Source organism: Panthera leo, chromosome C2, assembly GCF_018350215.1.
Source record: "Panthera leo isolate Ple1 chromosome C2, P.leo_Ple1_pat1.1, whole genome shotgun sequence".
Classification (NCBI taxonomy): Eukaryota; Metazoa; Chordata; class Mammalia; order Carnivora; family Felidae; genus Panthera; species Panthera leo.
Window position 1 is genome coordinate 79520923 of NC_056687.1, and position 22170 is coordinate 79543092.

Consider the following 22170-nt stretch of genomic DNA (forward strand, 5'->3'; position numbering starts at 1 on the left):
CGTCAAATTCATTCCCCATCAACCCAAAACCTGTATCTAATGCCCAGATTTCCACCTCTTCCCAATTTCCGTCCTTCCTCTTGCTCCTTATGCTGCCTCATTACATAAACTAAGTCTACCTGCTTCAAATCACAGCTCAGAGACATCCGGTGACTTGCCCGAGACTATGCAGCTAAGTGACAAAGCTGGGTCTTGAAACCCACTCCTCCAAACTGTAAGCCATGTGTCTGTTCCAATAAATCCCAGCTTCCCTCTACAAAGTTCCGGAAGCCACCTACCCTGAGGGAGGGGCCCACAGTTACTCTCCTCAGTAATAATAACTGTGACGAGTGCCAGAATGTACGCGGAGAGCCAGGTACGTGCTCACCACCTGACCTGCAGCCCAAGGAGGTGGTACTGTCCTCCCTTTCAAATCAGAAAATGAAAACATAAATCGAGTCAAGGTTTGACCAGCTGACAGCCATACTTTCCGACTGCCACAGTGCTAAACCACTTCTAGCTTCAATGCAATTCCTAGCCCACAGCAGCGGCCAAGCTGTGGCTTAACTGAACAAGGAAATGTAGCTGGAGAGAGCTAAGTGGAAGGCCCTGAAAAATAAGTCTGTGACCAGATCGGGCACAGCTAGTGAAACTTAGTGGTCACTCTGCAGCAGAACTAAAAATAACATGGTTCCTGGACTGGCTCTGGTGACAGTATGGAACATTCTGCAAGTCAGGATTCCGGGTTTTGATTCTAGCTTTGCTCCTATAAGCTGTGTGACTCTGGACAAGTCTTTTCCACTCATCTCCAGGTCTCGATTCCCCATCTCTAAAAAAAAAAAAAAAAAAAAAAAAGCAAAACAAAACCAGTAGCTGGACTAGGTCAGCGGTTTCCATCAGCCTTGGCACAACCTCTGAGGTTGTCAGAAATGCAAGTTCATGATTGACTGCCTCAGAAGTGGGAGCAGGGGGGTGTTCAGGGCAGGCAGCACACCCTCCAGGGTGACTCTGAACTGCCTCACTACATGGTCTCTCTGATCTGTCCAGCACTGCTGCTCTGAGCACCTTAGACTTCCCCAATTCAGCATCGTCAAATTCCTCTCGATTTTGCCACTCTGATGTCGATCTGGCATGAGCTTAAGTCAGCTGGCTCTCTCATCTGGCCATGACTGATGCTTCCTCCTGTGATTAATACGAAAGGCCCCAAGAAACAGACAGTTTATTCCACTGCACTTCTTTTTCCCATTTACCACCTCAGCGGTATGCATTCTGTCACTGTATTAAAAAATAAAAGTAAAAAACATTAGCAAGGAAGCCCAACCATGAGCACTGTGGCATCCTGGCACCAACTTTCAAAACACTGGAAAGGGCATTTATCCCTAAGGCAAGTCAGTAAGAACCTGCCACGTACTCTGAGAGACAGTGCCTTTCTAAACCCAGTGAGCTCTCTTTCGTACAAAGCCGGCTGAAGGAATGAGAGAGCATTTGCTTTGAACACCGATGACACGTGCAGATCAAACAAGCCATTTCTTCCTCAGTCCGTACACGTCAAAAGAAAAAGAAAACTTACAGACAGACCTCATAAGAATGAAAACATACCCCAAAGAACACCATTTTCTCTGTGCAGACTATCAACAAATGAACCGTTCATTGCTACAACCCTGAAATAGAGCCTGAAAGTCTACTGTGGGATGGATGGATGGATGGACGGAGGGGCACCTTCTCCGTGCTGATCCTAGAGGGTGTAGAGATGAGCAAGTTATAATCTTATTCTAAAGGAACTAAGTTTGAGCATACTGTGAGTGATAGCAAACCCGCCCATCCGTCCATCTGTGCATCCGTCCGTCCATTCAACGAGTGTTTGCTATATGTCTGCCAGATTCCAGACAGGAATGAATTGTCGAGAGGAAGTGATTGTTTCCTGCTTAGGGGCAAAGGGCGGAAAGCAAGGCCTGCTTCATGGCGGAGGTGCCAGACCTTGACGATCAGTTCCAACAGGTGACGAGGGCAAGGAACAGCAATATAGGCTGAGGAAATGCTGTGACAAAGGCCAGAACGAGAAAAAGCAAAGGAGGTTCGGTTCCTAAAGTCAGTTGGCCCCATTCAACAAGACCATACATGGATACATGGAGATGGTACAAAGATCAGCCGTTTCCAGGTGCTGGGGTGGGTGGTAGGGAAGAACAGGCAGATGACAGAGGATGTTTAGGGCAGCAAAATACTCTGTATGATACAAGGGTGGACACATGTCATCATACATCCATCCAAAACCCGCAGAATGTACTACATCAAGAGTGAACCGTAATGTAAAGTACGGACCTTGGGTGATAACCATGTGTCAATGCAGGTTCCTCAACTGCCACACCGGGACCACGCTGGTGGGGGCTGCTGATAACGGGGGTTGGGGGGACTATGCGTGTGTATGGGGAAGGAGGGATATGAGGAATCTCTGTACCTCCCTCTCAATTTTGCTGTGAACCCAAAACCAATCTTCAAAAATAAGGTCCTTAAAATTAAAAAAAAAGAAAAGAAAAGAAAAGAAATGTCTTAGGGATATACAGAGGGTTTACCTCTCCAGGATTCTTAAACTGCCTCTGCTGCCCCGGCTTCCTCATCCAGCCTCCCCGCAGAAGATGGCCTCCCTCCATCTCTCCTGGCGCTGAACACCGCACCGTGCACCTGCTCTCCTCATCCGGCTTCCCGGCTCCCGTGCCTTCTCGGCAGCCTCAGCCACGTCTTCCTCCTGGGTATCGGTGCCTGCTGCAGACTTAACTGTACTCACTATGCATGTCTTTACACTACTGTTTTCTGTAATTTATAAAACACATACTGCCCACGAGTTTGTATTTTTAATTCCTGTAAGTTTTGGGATCCAATTTGTGTGAAAGTCAGACTGCAACATAATGTAGTATTGTATGATAAAAGCCTCCAAGAATAAAAACAGACAGTATATCCTGCTTATCAGAAACTCAAACACTGGTTCCATTCCTGAGTATCACGGATTTCCTTATGAATGACTGTTCTTTGTTTTGCCACGATTCGTCCCCATCTTCTTGAAGTTCGTTCTAAGGAGAAAGTTTCCTCATTTTCAAGGCTTCTTTTCTCAAGCATTTATTGAGAACCTATTGTGTTTCAGGTTACTGTAAGTAAGCACCTTGGCTTGCTTAGTTTTCACCAGGAAAAAACTGTGGTACTTTGTGAGCATTAAGTATCCGTGAGGTTATCACTGACCACTGCACCCACTTTACAGATAAGAAGTCCTTGACTGTTGCTCATTCCTCCATTGAACGATAAGGACAGGATCAGGGCATTTCCATGATCCTCTTTTGACCTTCTCTAGGTTTCCCGCTTTGCCCACTCAGGTCGTGATCTCACAGTTCATGGGATCGAGCCCTCCATCAGTCTCTGTGCTAACAGCACAGAGCCTACTTGGGATTGTCTCTCCCCCTCTCTCTCTGCCCCTCCCCTGCTTGCTTGCTCTCTCTCTCTTTCTCTCTCTCTCATGCAGAATAAATAAATAAACTTAAAAAAAAAGATATAAGCTTTAAAGCCACTCTAGGCTAGGGAGATATGACAACCAAATGCAATGTGCTATCCTGAACTGCATCCTGAAGAAGATCGAGGACGTTAATGGGAAAACTGGTAACATACAACCAGAGTCTGGAGTTGAGTTAATTAGCAACGTACCAATATCAGTTTCTTAGTTTTAACAAATGTCCCATGGTGATACGATATGCCAAAAATGAGAGAAACTGGGCAAGGGGTATATGAAAATTCTCTGTACAATCTTCACAACTTTTCCATATACTTAAGAAACTATTCCAAAACTAAAAGTGTATTTAAAACAATGACCCGGGGGCACCTGGCTGGCTCAGCTGGAAGAGCAATTAACTCTTGATGTCAGGGTTGTAAGTTCAAGCCCCACATTGGGTGTAGAGATTACTTAAAAATAAAATCTTAAAATAAAAGGTGACCCAAAAATCCACTCATCTCTAATATATTTTCCAAATCACAACCTTCTGACTATAAAAAATAACACATAAAAACAGTAGATAATATTTAATGGGTGCTTAGTATGTGTCAAGCTCTATTTTAAGGGCTTGATATATACCAACTCATTCAATCCTCACAAGGAGATAGGTAATTCTGTCATTCCCATTTTATGGATGTGGCAACAGAGGGCTAAAGAGATTAAGTAACAAGTCAGGGTATAAATGACAGAGCCTGGCTCTAAAAGTAGAGCCAGGATACGGTCTAGCTCCAGAGCCCATGCTCTCAAACACTACCCAGATCAAAGCTTTCCAAATGCTTCTGGATTTTTCAAGTAGGCATATATAACTGGGAAAATCCAAAGACTAATCACAAAGACTAAAAGGTGAGTGTCATGTTTAATACAAAGAGGAAGCGAAAGAACTCTCAAGGTAAATTCCTACCTTTTGAAAGTCTTTCCTGTAGTGGGACCAAACCTCACCGCCATTACCAATGGCCTCTCTACATGTGAATGACTGCTCTGCTATGTCCTGTGCTCTCTTGACACATCATTCTAAATGATCTGCAACCACTTGCCAGGCAACCTTTTCATCCCTGGAGTGTCTGTCCAGGTAGATGGCTAAACCAAACATGCAAGCTGCCTTTTTTAAGATAGTCAGAATAAGCTTAAGCTTTCCAGGTAACTAGTTTTCCTAGGTTCTCAAGAATCCATGCTGAAAACCCAGGAGTGCATTACCCCATTCTAGAAACAACAAAAACAACAACAACAACCCCCCCACACACACACCCAAAACAAACAAACAAACAAACAAACAAACAAACAAAAACCTCCTTCCCGATTTATAATGTCCCTCACTGGCTTTGGTTTCCCACAAGTGTCAAAGAAAAGTCAGACAGCTTCTCACCACCACAGTGGGCTCCTTGAGGGCAAGACTTAATCTCATTCATTGAAGTATAATATGTATTAAACAAAGAAATGATTCTAAAGACCAAACAATCTCCTGGAAAGATTTTGCAGCTGGCCAGGACCACCATTCCCCAATCTGTCCTGCCAATGTCACCATCTGTCTTTAGAAAGTTCTGGAGTGGACACCTCCATGGACAGAGCCGGAAGGGAAAAAGGAATACTGAAGAGATGGGGAGAGAGGGAGCCATCCAACTAGGGAATGGGAGGAAAACACAGCAGAGGGAGTGTAGGCAAAGAAGAGATAAGGCTGAGTGGCAGAAGAGAAAAGAGAAATGAGTAAAAAAGCAACAGACAATATAAAGAAAATGAGTCTAGAAGGAGACAGGGTATAGAAGAAGCAATGCTCAGTGAATGTCTACCATGTATGGCCATGAAGCTATGCTCATTACACACTTCCTTGTGTTGCCAGGCACAAAGATATGTCTGATCAAATAATCCAGGTTGACTTCACCTTGCATTGACTCAACCACTGTTAACACTCAACATTTTTCTGTTGAAAGGGCCCGGAGTCTAACATTTCATTGACGGATAAACTGAGGCTCAGACAGGGGAAACTTGTGCTCAAAGTGGAATCAGAAACACAACCCGGATCTCCCCATTCCTTGCCCTGTGCTCCTCTCCATATAGAGACGGATAACAAGGTGGGTAGTGAAAGAGCACAGCCTGAGGCCAAAGCTCCATCATGCGGCGGACCAGTCTGGTAGATCATCCTCCACTTTATCTGACGCGTCCCATCTGCTGGTTGCTACCAGAGACGAGAAAACTGGTAGCATCATTTTAAATGAAACAGATGACTTTTCAGGAAGAATATAAAAAAGCAGGCTGCCTTAGATGAAAATGATGACACAAAAGGGTAAGAATGAAAAATGAAGACAGGTGATTCATCAGAATGAGGGAAGCTGGAGAGAAAGGGAAGGCGGAGGAAGGGGGATCTGATGGGGCAATTGGAAATCAGACCTGCTAGAATGAAGCCACCCATGAAAGAGCCCTGACTCGCTCCTAAGACAGACTGTGATTCAGACAGGGGCTCTGCCCCAGACAGAGTCAGAATGCTTTACAGAAGTGATGGCTTCTGCAGATGGGCAGACACTCAGTTGGAACAAGGCCTCAAGCAGAGTTCTGCACCAAAAACGCCGCTGCCTCTTACCTCTCCAGATAGAGGCTAGAATGAAAATTGCTCTAAGCTGTGTCCGTGGGTTAGGGTGTCTCAACCAAACCAGTCATGTCCGAATTTCACAGTTGTCCTGTTCCCGATGACTACTGACCATCCTCCAGGCCCCTATGCTTACACAACCGCCCCTCCTTCACAAGCCCAGCCCTTCTGCTCTGATTTCACACCCTCAACCCCAGCCACAAATCCCTATGTCTGAAATCACCCCGTGTCAGACACCTTTCATGCACAGATCTTCCAACCCTGTGTCAGTGACTAGGGTGCGTGCCTGACTACCCCTCGAGGCTCAGATGTTATGGACAGGATCCCATGGCTCACAGCAGCATTCCCCAAAACACACTGGAACACTAAGCCTAAGAAATGCCCTACGGGGACAATTTTTAAAAATTCAAAAAAAAAAAAAAAAAGGAGGAGGGTGGTGATACAGGGACTCTCTGATCAAATAACTTTGAGAAACAAACCTCTTGGGAGGTCACAGTGTGCATTAGGTTACTAAAGGTTCAGAGAGTCCCATGGTAAAGATATCCATTTAATTTTGTTTACCTTGGACTTTACCAGACTTACTTGGCTATGGAACCTTTTTCTCATAGCCCAGTCTTAACGCTTTGGGAAACAGAACCTTGCAGAATCGCAGCATTCTGAGGGGCACCATCATCTTGCCCAATATTTATTCCACCGCACCTGTCCTAAGAGACCGTGTGTCTTCTTTCACAGCAAGGACCTTTTGCAAATCATCATGACACACAGCAAAGTGCTTTACGAACTGTAGGCCAATAAATATGTGTTCGATGAATCTGTTAAACCCAACCATCTCATTTCTAAGAGGAGAAAATAAAGCCAACTATGTCCACATAACTTCCTCTAGATCGTCCAAAGTGTGTAAAAGAATGTCTTACGCGAAGGTGCTTTAAAAGAAGGTCTTGCACAAAGAAGGTGCTCAGTGATTCTTGAAGAATGGAACAGAACAGAATGGAACAGAAGCCGCTCAGCTGTGCCCTAAGCCAGAGTTCTCCTGACACGACGGATTCCTACTTCTTTCCCTCCTCCTTTGCCCAAGTCGGGTATCTACCAGAAGAAAAAGGAAGATGACAAATCAGAAAAGGAAAGCCAAGGGAAAACCAAAGGCCCTTTAGGGTGGGAGGTGGGGAAATGATGTTTGCAGACTGATGGGGATAAACAAGACCTGTCTGTATCTAATTTAGACTTAATAAGATAGTTTGCTGAATGTTAATTAAATACTCAGTGGTTGCTACCAACTGTGGTGATTAACTTCATTTTGAATCAAATAAGCAATAAATGCTTAACTGAAGTTCTATTAAATTTTACCCAGCAAGTAAAGACTATGAGGCTCTTAATTGACTTTAAACAAGATAGTTATGGCAAGTTAGTTGAATTTTTATTACCTGAAGATAACTGCCTTATTAAATCTAAATTGACTATTTTATTTGATAGAGAAATGTCATCTGTTGTTTCCATTTACCAAAAACATGTCCAAAAAGGTTTACATCTGGTCCAAACTACATGGATTGGGGTTGTTTTGTTTTCTAGTCCTGCTTTAATAATTTAGTTAATTCAGGGTGCCTGGGTGGCTCAATCAGCTAAGCATCTGACCTCAGCTCAGGTCATGATCTCTCATGGTTTGTGGGTTTGAGCCCCGCATCGGACTCTGTGCTGACAGCTCAGAGCCCGGAGCTTGCTTCGGAGTCTGTGTCCCCCTATCTCTCTCTCTCCATCTCTCTGTCCCTCCCCCACTCACACTTTGTCTCTCAAAAATGAACACATGTTAATTTTTTTTTAATGATTAAGTTTATCCATTTAAGAATGAACGTTAATGTGGGACGCCTAGGTGGCTCCGGTGGTTGAGCATCGGGCTCTTGATTTGAGCTCAGGTCATGAGCTCATGGTTCGTGAGATCCAGCCCCACTTGGGCTCTGCGCTGACAGTGCAGAGTCTGCTTGGCATCCTCTCTCCACCTCTCTCTCTCTCTCCCCCTCTCAAAATAAACAAACAGACTCAAAAAAAAAAAAAAAAAGCCAAGAATTTAGAAGAATTAACATAAATGTAAGAGGCAGAGAAGTCTAGGACCGAGTTTCCGTATATAAATTGAAGAGTCAAGTGATTATATTTGCTAAACCAAAAATCAGATCTCTGCATTCTCAGCGTAGAGTTTGGAGATTGCTTAGTTGTCACAATTCTGAAATTTCCAGGTTGTTTCCACAGCTTAAAGGGCTACTGATATAAAGCATGAGAAATCATAGTTAAAATAAATGGTTGGGTCCACTACTAAACGCACCAGCGGCGCTGGGCAATTAACCTCACTCTCCTGAGGCCTTGGCAACCACTCATGTTAAACGAGGAGGTTGCGTTGGAGACTACTGACTTCACTCATTTACTCATTTTTTGGTAGTATGTGTAGTCCCTGAACAGAGCCTGGCATGGGGTAGGTGCTAAATAAGCACTGAAGGAGGGAAGGAAGGAAGGAAGGAAGGAAGGAAGGAAGGAAGGAAGGAAGGAAGGAAGGAAGGAAGGAAGGAAGGAATACATAAAGAGTAGGCAACTCAAAACATTAAACATTGGGTGGGGTGCCTGGCTGGCTCAGGCAGTGAACATGCAACTCTTGACTTCAGGATCGTGAGTTCAAGCCCACGTTGAGCATGGAGCTTATGTAATTAAAAAAAAAAAAAAATTAAACATTTTTAGCCCTTCATACCAAGCTTCTCCAACCCACTTAAATATTGCTATTTGACAATGCACACAAGGGGAAAACACATACTCTAAACTACCACGCGAGAAATCTCTTCAGTAATTAAAGGAATGCAAACTAACACAATAATGAAACACCATTTCTTACATATTAATTTAGCAAAGACAAATACATGTTATAAAATTAAATCCAAGTGAAGATCTAGAAAAACAAGCAGACTCACACACTGCTAATGACTCTGCTGGAGGCTGAATGGCAACTGGTATGAAAAGTATTAGAGATATTCAGTATTTTGTGTCGGTAATTCTCCTTCGAAAGAACCTAAACTTGTTCAGCCAGCCCATAAACATTTGCTTAGGGTCTACCTGCTATGGGTCATGCTCTACAGGGAAATGCAGGGAAAAGATCATGGTTGTCTTATCATCTGGTGGGTTGTCAGGGAGAAAGAGGACAGAGAGAACATTCTCCAGCAGCACATGGCAGGCGTTGGTGCTTTAATCCACTGACCACAGAATTCCTTTCTCAGCCACATTACGTGGAAGGCACTATTATCCCCTTTCAAAGAAGAGGCTAACGAACCAATACAAGGTCGCAATCGCTAACGGATGGCACCACCGTGATTTGAACCTGTCTCCAATCATCCTTGCCTTTTCTACTGCATCCAGGAGGAGATAAGAAATAAATTCACATAAACACATAATGCAAGGGACAGAATAGCAACCACTGTAAGGGGTAAGTGGAAGTGCCACAGAAAATAGTTGTCTTTATTAAATAATACGGTAGAAAGAAGTAAAAGCAGGGTGCCTGTGTGGCTCAGGCGGTTAAGCATCCAACTTCTGCTCAGGTCATAACCTCTCAGTTTGTGGGTTCAAACCCCACATCCGGCTCTGTGCTGACAGCTCGGAGCCTGGAGCCTGCTTCGGATTCCATGTCTCCCTCCCTCTCTGCCCCTCCGCCACTCACACTGTCTCTCTCTCTCTCTCTCTCTCTCAAAAATAAACTTTAAAAAAAAATTTAAAGAAGGAAGTAAGAGGTATTTGCCCACTAATGTTTACACTGCATTTGTTAACATATTGAATTGCATTTAACTTTTTTTCAAATTGAAAACTATCCTACTGTCCACATAGGTAATGTTTAAAGCAGGATTTATTGATTTTAACAAAGTTTTAGTTATGTAAAAGATATATATAAATTCCAGGCCAAAAAAAAAGTAAGACTTCCGTAATAATATTAAGTGGAAATTTTGTACACATAGAAAAAAGTAGACACGCACTTTGGGAGCGGGGTTAAGATGAGGGTTATGGTCTCATAAGAAATAAGAGAGTGGTTTTGAGGTACAAAATGTTTTGGTGGGAGGTTTTTTGGTGTGTGTGTGTGTGTGTGTGTGTGTGTGTGTGTGTGTTTAATGTAGTTGAGTAAATACATTCTAAAAGAGTTTTTTTTTGTCTTTTGATAACAGATTAATGGTTTACATGAGATGCATTTGGTTTTTTCACTAGTAAACATATTCTTACAACTCAAGTTCTCATTTATTTGTTTATAGAATTAATTTGTTCATATGGTCATTTGACAAACACTTACTAAATTCTTGCCACACATCAGGATCCACAATGGATACGAATATAAACAAAGCCACAGATTGTCCCAGGGATCGGCACAGGCTGGGAGCAGGAGGAATCCAAAATTGTGCTAACAGAAAACTCAAGTCGAAGTCCTGGCTCACCATCCGACTAGCGTGGGCCCTAGGAAGGTCATGTAATCTCTCACCTCACGTTCCTGATCAGTAAAACCTGGACAGTAATAACTACTCACAGCACTGTTGAGGGGATTTATCTGTAATTCATAGGAAAACACATGATTAACTGCAAAGCACTATAAAAATGACGACTAGTAGAAAGGCACAACCATATTCCATTTTGATCAGGATCATGCAGGCCAGTCTAGGCCACAAAGAGCTCACTTGAGTGTGTGTTAACTTATTGGCACCAAAATGGCCACTCCCTCGACACTCTGTGTGAAAAATAGCCCACCATTCTTAGTGCTCGATCATCCATTTTTAACTTCTTCTGCCATTTATCCAGTTTAGCTAAGAGGATCCTGAGAAGCCAAATGGACAGAGGACCTCCAGGTAAGATTGTTACAAATATCTTTTCGAAGGAAGGGAAAAAGTCAGATTGGGCAGGCCTCAAAGACATTTCTATATCAAGTCTTCCATCGATACCTGCGTTTTCACCAACATTCCCATCAGCCACTGCTTGAACATCTCCAGTGATTAGAGATTTAATAACCCTAGGAAGAACCAATTCCATTCAGAATCAAGAGATTCCATGGAATTCTTAAAAGATAAAAAGGGACAGAGATCTTCCCCTTGACAAAGAGCTATCTCAACAGCCCTGCACTCCGTCACCCTTCTACAGACACTGGGCATTGGATGGGATCACCTGGAGGTTATGCTGCAACCAGGGCTGGGGACTTTGCATGTATCATCTGCTCAGGGTCTGAGTTTCCTTTTATTGAAACAAGAAGATGGGGTGACCTCTATTTTACCTGTGAAACATCCACCACGTCCATGGCATCAACCCTAATTCAGCTTCCCTTTGTCTTCTGCCTGGGCTATTGCAGCACATGTTGCCATCTCGAGTACGCTCCCTCCCCATCCAGCATACCACTTTTTTCCTGAAGCACAGTTCACCCTACTTGATGCTCCTTCCATAGTGCAGACTCAACTCCTCAGCAATCAAGCCCTTTCTCAATCTCAGCCCCACCCTAGCTTTTCACCCTCATTTCCATGGCCTCTGTACTATGCAGTCTATCCCCCATGACTCCACTTCTCCAAGGTGTGGTACATTTTCTCACGTCTGTGTCTCTGCCGTGTTATTTCCCTTGCTTAACTACCCTGTGTTCCTCCTGCCTACCAAATTCCCACTCATCCTTCAAAGCCTATTTAAATGATGGTCTCTTCATCTATGAAGTTTCCCCCAGGGCCCTCGAGTTAGTCACCACCCAATCAGAGCCACCAGGTACTTTCTTGTACACAGTTTGCATCCCCAAAACCCAGACGAGAATGTCACTCATTCATTCACAGGTACATCTGGCACAATGAGTGAGCAAGGACACCAGTGCATCAGATCGACAGGCAAATAAATGTATCTTTAGGGTCCTGGTCCACTATCAACAGTGGAACCCTAATAGTCTCCAAGTGAAGCTGCTAGTCTGTGGCCAAGAAGTTTCCAGATTGGAAATGACCAGACATCTGAAAAGCTGACCTGCCTTTCACCTCATTCTAAGAAAAGGTGCCACTCACCCTCCAGGTCACTGCAGTTTGACTTTCCCACGAGTCAGAGCACACACACCCTGCCCTGTTGGTGGCAACTCCCTGCTGCAGCTCTTGCAAATGACTTGTTCTCCTACCAAACAAGGCAGAAGCTCCAGGCGCCAACTAAGTTTTGATTTTCTTCCCAGGAACTTCACAAGAACCATCTTCTGTGGAAATTCATTCGGAAGAATATGCAAGGGTTACTCTAGTGACTTCTTGGAACAGAATTTAGTGCCGCACTGGGGCTTCCACGGTTATAGTCAGAGATCATTATCAAGATGGGCCAATGAATGGAAAATAAATGATTCAAAAACCCAGCTAGAGTATACACGGGGACAGAGGATCCATCTTGTTGCTTCAGATTTACTAGCCAGAGCCATTTTAGCTGCCCTGTTGCATCTTGGACGAAGCTTTCACGTCCTTCAACGTCTAACCTAAGACCCAGCCCTTCCACCAAAGTCCCACACGTGCCAGTGCGCGCGCACGTCAGTCCTCTACGGTAATGGCTCTTGTGGCGGCCCCTTCCTACCCTCTGACAAGCATTAACGTGTTTGTATCAACCCTGATAAACCCTGTGTGCCTGCAATCGTGACGTCACCTTCAGGCATCCCCAAACTTCACCTTACAGAAGTAGTTCATGGAACCAACATTGCTCGAGCACGTAGCGTCTCCTCTAGCAAAAACGGCGGGTGTTTGCTAAGGCAACACGATAGACCTAGTCTCAGCTCACTCCTTGCCCTAGCTCCCTCCACACTCATCTACAGGTGCGGCAACCAGACAACCTATCCTCCCAATCAGAACACCTTTGGGAGTGAAAAGGGGTCATTGTCAATTCTATGCTAGGACCCAGACAGAAGCCAGGACAGCCCAAGGAGGACGGTCCCTCTGCCTGTTAGCTAAATACTATTGCTACGGCTACATTTCTCCACCAGAAAACTGAGGCTAGCGTTAAGGACAGGGATCCCTTCATATCCACAAAGTGGTCTTCTAAAGATGCCAAAACATTCACCATATGTCCATAGCCATCTTCTCCTAAGGGGGTCACTTCCACCTCCCCGAGTCTTTCAATGGGGCAGCTGATCTGCTGGAGAATGGCCTGAGCGACTGAGGAATGCTCACAGTGGCGATGGCAGGAAAAGGGCCCATGCTGGGCGGTGGAACAAGGCCAAGACACAATTCTTGAAGGTCAGTGAAATAACCCCACCCTGTCCTGATCCTCTTGCTGACCTGCCCCATGAAAGGTTCCCACACAAGCTCCAGAGGGAGGAGTGGCCCCGTCCCTCCACACCAGTTTTCCATTGTAACCACAGGGGGCTTTGATGTGAGGCCGTGACCCAAGCAATTACTGCAATAGAAGCAAACCCCGCAGGGCTGAAAGGCACAAATCCCGTGAAGAGTGGGATGGTTGCAATGGAAGAAGGGACACCGCACGGCCATTCACTGGTCAAAAGCCATTCTGACAGCACGGAAGTATCATGGATGCCCGTGGCACACGGTTCACTCTGCAGGGCGCGCTGTTCTCAACAGCGACGCCCTGGTCACTAAGAAGTCAAAAAATGAGGGACCTGCCAACTCACGCCTGTGACCACCCCAGGGGGCAGTCTCCATTAAGCGGTACAGCTAGGATTGGAACTTGGCACTGTCTGGGTCTAAATCCCATGATGTCCATCGCCAGTAGGGTAAAGTACCACCACCGTCTGCTACACACCATGCTGGGCACCAGAAATTGCCACACGGGCACGCTACATGGCCACACTGCAATACAGTAAGCGCTGGGAAGGGAGCTCCTCCGGTTCTCACAAATGCACTGTGATGTAAGATCTCTGTTTGAAGGTAACTGAGGCTCAGAGATGTTCCAGAACTTACTTAAGATCACAGGGCTAGGGGCGCCTGGGTGGCTCAGCGGGTTGAGCACCCAACTCTTGGTTTGGACTCAGGGCACAATCTCCTCGTTCATGAGCTGGAGTCCCTCATCAAGCTCTGCACTCATGGCACGGAGCCTGCTTGGGATTCCTTCTCCCTCTCTCTCTGTCCCTGCCCCACTCTCTCCCTCTGTGTCTCAAATAAATAAATAAATAAATAAATAAATAAATAAATAAATAAAACTGTAAAAAAAAAAAAAAAAGATCACAGCGCTAGTGGGTGGCTCAAACAGAGGTGTATGCTTTCCATACACCAAAATCCTTTGGTGATGGTACTGTGAAAATGATAGCATGGCAAAGCCCAGACCCTCAGAGTTTGGGGTCTCCAACCTGATTGTCAGTTGGCTTCCAAAGTCAGACACAGGCAGCGAATGCTAATTAATTACCACACGGTGAAGTAATACTGATAGTTTCCTGCCTGTGCATAAGGCCTGCTAAGGACGTTCCTGTCAATTTCTCACGCTTCCCAACAGTTAAGGAGCAGGACAGGAGCTTGGGAGGTGGGATTCTTATTCTGCCATGTAAAGCCGAGCACCCCATGGGAAGGCTCTCCACGCCTGAATTCTTGCCCACACTCTGCAAGACAAGACTAATTCCGCTGACCCATCTCTTAGATTGCAATTGGGAGCTAAATAATAAAAATGATAGTAAAATGCATCCTCCACATAAAAAGTGCTAGGAAGACCATGGGTTCTCTGAGATGGGCTGCGATGGGTAGGAGGATCTACCCTGTAATGGATCTCATACCGGCAGCGTGAAAACCTTTATGCAAGCAAAAATATGTAAAAATGAAAGGGGACGGGTAGGGTTGGGGCTGAGGGTTGTCACAAGCAAGGAAACTTGAAGTTACCATGGAGTCAGAACCTTGGTTCTTGCAAAAAAGGGAAGGGCATACATGGCAGTAAAAGAAATCAATCCCCAACACACACACACTCAAACAGCCATCGTGATCAGTTTCACAGTGTAAAGCATAAGGTTCAAGCCCAGTAACAGTGATCTCCAAGCTGTACCCCCTCTAGAATTTTCTAAAGCAGAGTTATGGGGGGTGGGCGGGGACAGTGGGGAGCAGAGAAGGCATGTGTCAGGCCAGGCTCCGCAGAAAAAGAATCAAAACCACCTTTGAAAGAGGTCTGGCCTGGGAGTATGGGCCGATGTCCGACTCAGGCTCACCTGACAAGGATGTGACCAAGCCCTGTGTCCCTTTCCCAGGGCCTCGGTTTCCTCACCTGGACAACGAGGGATCGGGTTGCTCTGGCCACCGAGGCCCAGCCCACACTTCTAAGGCAGGAACTGGTTGCCAGCTCGCAGCTTCTACTGCCTCCAAGCCTGGCTCACATGAAAGTTTTTTTTTTCCAGCCAAGGCTGATAAGCTGGCAAATAATTAGGACAAGAGGAGGCACTAAGCTACCTGTTATGATTCTGACAGCAAACAGCTCCTGGAATCCGTTCTCCCCCTCTTCTCTGCTGGGCTGGTACAGGCCCGCTATCACCCACCCTGGGACACATCAGCAGCCTCCTAAAGGGGCTCCCTGCCTCTGGGCCACTCTGCCACTAGAGCTCTCTGAAATACAGATCCACCAACAGCCTTCTTTGCTCAAGACGTAACAAAAGCCCTCCCGCTCCCCAAAACTGCCGTCATCCTTGTTCCTCCTGCCAGCCCTTTCCCATCTAACCCTCCAGGGCCAGCCCCATCATTCACGGCGATCTCCAAACACACCTTTCCATTTACCAAACACTTTTAAAGCCTCAGGACTGCACATCGAGGTCTCTCTGTGTGGAAAACTCTTCCATCCCTGTCCACCATAGGAACTCCTACTCACTCTTCAAAACCCAACCCGATGTCTTCTTCTCTGAGCATGTGCCTATTCTTCCAGGTGGTGGGTCACTCCCTTCCTAGTGCTCCCATCAGCCCTTTGTTCATCCTTCTAGTAGGGCCTCACCATGCTCTATTTTAGTCTCTCTCCTATACTGGAATAAAGATCCGTAGGGACACAGCCTCGGTGGTCTTTGTCAGCCAGTATCCAGCATTTCCGTGGGGCATATGTTAATCACTCACCTGAGCTGCACTGAATACAAAGATTGGGGTGAATGTGATCACACATATAGGTGGGGGAGAAGGGGACAAAGAGTCAGGGAATGGCATCATGGCACAAGGTGGGGTTTGGCCTTGAACTTAAAGGGTCATGGGTTTACAACAGGCAGAGACCACGGTCAGGCAAAGGCACAGACTGAGAAAACAGAAGAATGTTCCAGAACAATGCAATGACCTGGTTGTGGGAGGGAAAGCAAGAGAACAGCTACAATTGCACTCACCCTCAGGATGGCGCATTGAGAGACTCCCCTCTCCATTCCCAGACCCTGGTCTTCACCCTGGCAGTGGGACTGTGGCAGCCGTAGCATAGCTGGTTCTCAATCCGATCCTGGGACTCCACGGACCCAAGCTTCTGGGTCAGTAAGAGTCCCTCTCCCCCATCACTGCTCTCGTGTGGTTGCAGCGAACCAAGTCAATCCCTTTCTTCATCTAACCAGTATTTCCAAAGCATCTGCCATGTGCCAGGCACTCTTCTGGGCCTGGGAATATGGCCATTAACAAAGCAGGCATCCTTGCGATCCTCGTGAAGTTTCTTTTACAGTGGAGGGGAAACAAAGACTAGCAAGCATATAAAGCCAGGTGGTGACCAGTGCCTATATCATGTCAGTAAATGTCGTTCATTCATTTAACAAACAGGACTGAACATCTTCAAAGCACCAGAGACCAGAGGGATTTGGAGATAAGACGGCCAAAGTCTTTTTTTTTAATTTTTTTTAATGTTTATTTATTTTTGAGAGAGAGACAGAGTGTGAGCAAGGGAGGGGCAGAAAGAGAGGGAGACACAGAATATGAAGCTGTCGGCACAGAGCCCGATGCAGGGCTTCAACTCACAAACTGTGAGATCATGACCTGAGCTGAAGTCGGACACCCAACCGCCTGAGCCGCCCAGGCAGCCCAGCCAAGGTCTTGCTGACTTTGTTGAGTGCCATTTCTAGGTTCTGTCTTTTCTACCTGAAAATACCTTTATCTGTGAGCCATCGAAATGCAAACGACAAACCCGAGGCAGGTGGGCCACAGGAAGAACTGAAGTTGATCTCTCAGAGTCCTGAGCCAGAAAGCCATCTTTCAGGAAGGGGTCTGCATGACCCAAGGAAGGGCAGGATCCAACAGGAGCTATTCCACTCAACTCCAGAGGACACCCAGCCTTGTTGAAGGAGCCACACACAGATCCAGGGTACTAACAGGAATCAAAACCCTCCCTTGCTTCCCAACTTTGCCATCTCCCCAACCGCCTCTCTCCAGGAATACAGCAAATCCTTATCGCGACAGAGGGCTGAGGAGGGAATAATGATGGGGGATGGTTTGCTGGAGAGGCTCTACTGTCTCTGGCCAGGTAGGTTTGGGGAGAGAAGACACCCAAAGGTAGAGGGAACGGTAGTATCTTATGAGAGAAGGGGCCGGGCAGCACCAATGTGGCATTGAGAAGCCTGGTCACCCACATAGCCCTTCAACTGTGATCCCACCGGGCCCCGTGAATGTGCACTGAATTCAATGCCAAGGAAAAACACTGGAAAACACCATTGATTTTCATTCTGTGGACACCGGAGAGAAGCGTGAAGAAGCTACAGCTCAGGCGAAGGTTGGACACTTAGCCATGGACTAGCAGTTGCGTGACCTTACTTGGCCAAAAACTCATTTTCTCATCTGCACAATGAGATGGATAATCATAAAGCTTCCCTTCACCAACCAATAGGAGAATTACATAAGCAGATGAGAAGCACTCAGAAAACCATCAAAATGATTATTATATTATTATTACTATTATTATTATGAATGCTAAGCAGACCCACGTTTTCTAGCCTCAATCCTGCGCTTTCCCTGCTGACAAGCACGGATCCCATTAACTCTCCTGCCACCCACCCTATTCCCAGAGAGTGAGGAGGGGCGAACGCCACATCAGTGTTCTTTCTCATTTCTGTGACCCGCACGGGAATGCACCGGCCCATTCCCACGTCGCATCCAGGGAGAGTGGACCGGACTCCCACAACACACGTCCGTTCCCTCCTTCCTCGCCTCACCTCTGCTGCACACACACCTTCGAGCCCACGGATTTCCACCCAGAGAGCTGCTTCCCACCGGCAGCACAGCCTCACCCCTCCTTCTTCACCTGGGTTTCTTCCAGCAAGGCGCAGCCTTCCAACGCCACATTCCAGGAAAAGTCCCCACCAGTGCACGCCCACCCACCCACCGAGGCGCACCCTGAGCTAAGACTCCCTATTACTGACCAGGGTCAAAGTCTCAGGTTCACTCTCAGTTACTCAATGTGTCACCGTGCTTCCTGCATTACCTCCCAGATACCTAATCCCAGCGACAAGGAGGGTTCCGGAACCCCTGCCCAGGCTCGTTCTCAAGTCAATTTCCAGAGAAGCAAGTAATGTCCCTTTAGCCTGCAAGATAAACTTAAATCTACGTAGCAAATTAAATTCGAATTCACATCTCCATTTCCCACAGCCCCCTTCCCGCTGGTCATTCAAAACACAGCCTGAGGCATAAACCTTCCCTAGGACTGCAAAAGGCCTCACAGCCCTGTCTCTGCCCAGAGCTTCTTCCCCAGGGCACAACTCCTGCTTAGCCCTAAAGATTCTCCTCAGACACTACTCCTTCTGTGGTTGCTTCCCTGAAGTCAACCCTCCTCAGTGCAGAGTAGCCAGAACATACCCCCTGTAACAGCAACCCCCCCTACACACACACACACACACACACACGCACACACACACACACACACACACACGCTCCTCAACGGCAGGCACTGTGTGCCCTCATCTTTGTACTCCCAGCGCCAACCCGTTCCTGGTTCACTGTGGAGGCTGGCTCCAGAAATTCTGTGCTTCACGCACTGCGCTTCTCCCTTCTGTGTAAAAATAGCTGTGTGCTCCATCCCTTGCTTTTACCCTGTCACCAGGCATCTTCCGTCTGGGCCAAAGACCCATCATCATGGCAGCATCCTGAGCCACAGTTCTGAAATCAAATCCAGTCTGACTCTCCTCCCTTCCCAATTAATCGGCACCAGGGTCACAGCGAAGTAAAGTCACATATTAACACACCAAGAGTCAAAGTTCAGGGCTGTAATTTTGAGCATGTCTCTAATTAGCCATGTGACCTTGGGCAAAGGTTCACATGCAGATGAAAGATGTCACCAGGCCCAATTCTCCAAAGATTTTTTTGATATCCAAATGGAATGTCTAATGGGAAACTGTTTAATAAAGTGCAGAGCCCTGTACATTCATAAAGGGTGTAATGAACAAATTGTATCAAATCTAAACCATCAACTGTAAGATGTACCATTGTCAACTTAGAATGAAAAACTGCTCAGCTATGACACATCTGTGATTAAAAGAGAACCCGATTTCAGTGACATTAAAATGTAAAGTGTGTTTTAGAGTTGATGAAATAAAATTTATTTGTCTCAGTAAAACACAGAAACCTGCTACAAATTTCTCGTATTTGCCAATGGCCCGTAATAGATACTCGCAGTAAATGAACGAACACCCACTGAGAACACTCTTAGACCAAATTAGTGCCTCCCTGGCTGGAACTGGGGGGGGGCAAGACGCTGTCCCATGCCAGTTCCTTCCCTTCTCAATCATGTCCTAGCCTGATCAAAACCCTCAAAAGAGGACTTCAAGTCAGATCCCAGCTCGCTTCATAATGAAGTCTCCTCTCCACCAACCACTACCTGGAACTGTCTACTATCCTAGAACCGTGACTTCTCCATAAGAATAGGTCACCCTAAAAAGGGTCCTCCTCATTCCCAGCATAGTAACCAGCCCAGCAACTCAGCTCCCTAGGCCTATTCCCAAAGCCAACTCTAGGCCCACCTACTACCTGGGAGAATGCCTGACCCAAAGGGCCCAGGCCCTCAACCACTCAGACAGCTAACCCCAACTACTTATCTCTCATCTAGAGTCTACATTCCAGACTCTAAAAGCCCCGTGTTGTGGCCGGGGGACTGCCTCCCAAAGATTCAATGCAAGATCAGGCTCTTCCCTGTAATTGACTCCTGGTGCTGGCAGGCACCTGGAAGAAGGAAGGCTGGTTGGGAGTGGAGAAAACCCCGTTTGGGGTTCTGGCCCCCCAACATCCACCATTATTCAGTGTAGGCTCCAGAACTAGCACCCGCCTCCTCTGGGCCTCTGTTGGTTTTCCTGCCTGTAAGAGAGTGGGAGGGTGAGGAATGGGGGTGGAGGTGGGGGCATTCAGCTACTTTCCCCCTTCTACTTAAAGTCTTCCCTAAAATGCAATTTGCTGGGAATGGTAAGCCGTTAATTAAGTCACTAGCACCTTAGTGAGAATGAGTTTCTTCGGGAGGCAAACAATTTAGAAAAGGGTACTGGAAACAAAGTTAAGTGAGTCTGGTACTAGGAAAGTAGCTCAGAGAGGACCCTAAATTTTTGCATTTTGTGTTGGAGGCAGGAAGGCAGCAGATCCCTGGGAAGGGAAGAGAAGGGAAGTCAGAGAGACCTTTCAGTTCCTGGAGCACAAGTCCCAAAGGCGTTGCTCTGTAGACTACTCAAGCACAATTCCAGTGCTTATCTCTTCTCATGTCCCCCCCCCATCCCCCACCCCCCTCCCACCCCCGCTCCATGCACCCCGCGCCCCCAACACAGCCACATTTACAGCTTCATCTCCTCTCTCCACAATTTATTTAGTCTTCTTGGGTCTTCATCCCTCCCCACCCGCCCATCCCGCGCAAATGGCCTTCCTGTCTCTGGCTGGCTTCAGAAAACACCCTATCCTTCAAAGCCTTGACCGAGCGCGGCCCCTCCAAAGAGAGAAATCAAACTTTATTCATGCCTTTCTCCAGGCACTCCGCACTTTATCCTGGGTCTGGTTGGGCACCTCGGGTGAATGAGCGCTCCCTGAGGGCAGGGCCTGGGCCCCATCAGCCTCTCCGACCCCACACACCCAGCCAACACAGCGCTTGGCACACAGTGAGTGCTAGAGAAATGATTGCAGAAAAGGAACCAGGAGTAGGGAACCATCTATGTCGATTATGGCTCGGCCTCTAGTGAGTGACTCCAGGGAGGCCCTCCTTGTCTCCGGGCCTCAAATGCGCCGACTGTAAAATGGGGGGACTAGAATGACTGGGTTCCTAGGCCCTTTCCACCGTGACAACTGAGATTCCGCGAAAGCTCCAAGCGACTGGGTGTGGCCCCGCCCCCTAGACGCCCAGAAAAGCCCGGGCAGGGGGCGCTCAGGGAAGGGCTCCAACCCCGCCCAGTCCCAGGTCGACGCTTCCCGAAAACTCGGGGTCCCCCTCCCCCATGCGTGCACCCCGTGATTGCGCCGCGGCGGGCACTTCCGCACCGCGGGCCCTGCGGCCCGGGCTGGGCGCGCGCTCCGCGCCCTGCGCCCCGCGCGCCTGCCTCCCGGGAGGCGCTCGCGCCCGGGGAGGGCCGGGGGTTCCCGAGGCGCCCGCGAGCGGAGGGTGGGGGGAAGGAAGGAGGATTTGCAACAATACCTCGGGGAGGAGGCGGCCGGGGCAGCGGCGGCGGCAGCGGCGGCAGCGGCTGGAGGCGGAGGCAAAGGCGAAGGAGGAGGTGCCCGGGCACTCCCCCTCCCATTGTCCCCGGCCCCGGACAGGCCCGGCCCCGCGCCCCGCACCGCGCACCGCGCACCGCGCCCAGCGCCCGGGCGGTGCAGCCAGCCCTTACCTTGCAGCGCCCGGCTCTCCCCTCCTTGCTAATGCTACTTATCCCGGGAAAGCTCGCGCGGGGGCCGGGAGCGGACCCACAGACAAAAAGTGAAACTTCGGCAGGGCTGGAGCTGCTGCTGGTTGGTGCCTTTCCCCCTCCTTCCTCCCCACCGTCCCCACCCCCTCCCCTTGGGCTCCCGTGCGGTGCCCTGAGAGCTGGAGGCTGACGTCAGGGGCCTGAATTCCTGACTTTGCCTGCACGCATTTGTCCATGTAAGGTATGGGAAAGCGTGTGCCCGCGGGCCGCCGCGCAGCGCTCGCCAGGCGGGGGAGGGGGCGCCCGCTGGGGCCGCGGCTAGGCCAGAAGGTGGGCGCACGGAGGGCATGTTACTTC

The 22170-nt window shown here is 47.7% G+C and overlaps 1 protein-coding gene across 2 annotated transcripts in view; it reads right to left on the bottom strand.

Moving 5' to 3' along the window:
• Positions 1 to 21938, bottom strand: part of LOC122229688 (LIM domain containing preferred translocation partner in lipoma) — a 680467-nt gene extending 658529 nt beyond the window's left edge. Inside the window, exon 1 of one of the 2 annotated variants that reach the window (XM_042955071.1) lies at positions 21796 to 21938. The gene's annotated coding sequence lies outside the window, so the exon portion shown is untranslated. Of the gene's footprint in view, positions 1 to 21602; positions 21624 to 21795 lie in introns of those variants that run through there. The other variant, XM_042955069.1, reaches the window with a different exon arrangement.
• Between the last annotated feature and the right edge of the window lie 232 nt (positions 21939 to 22170).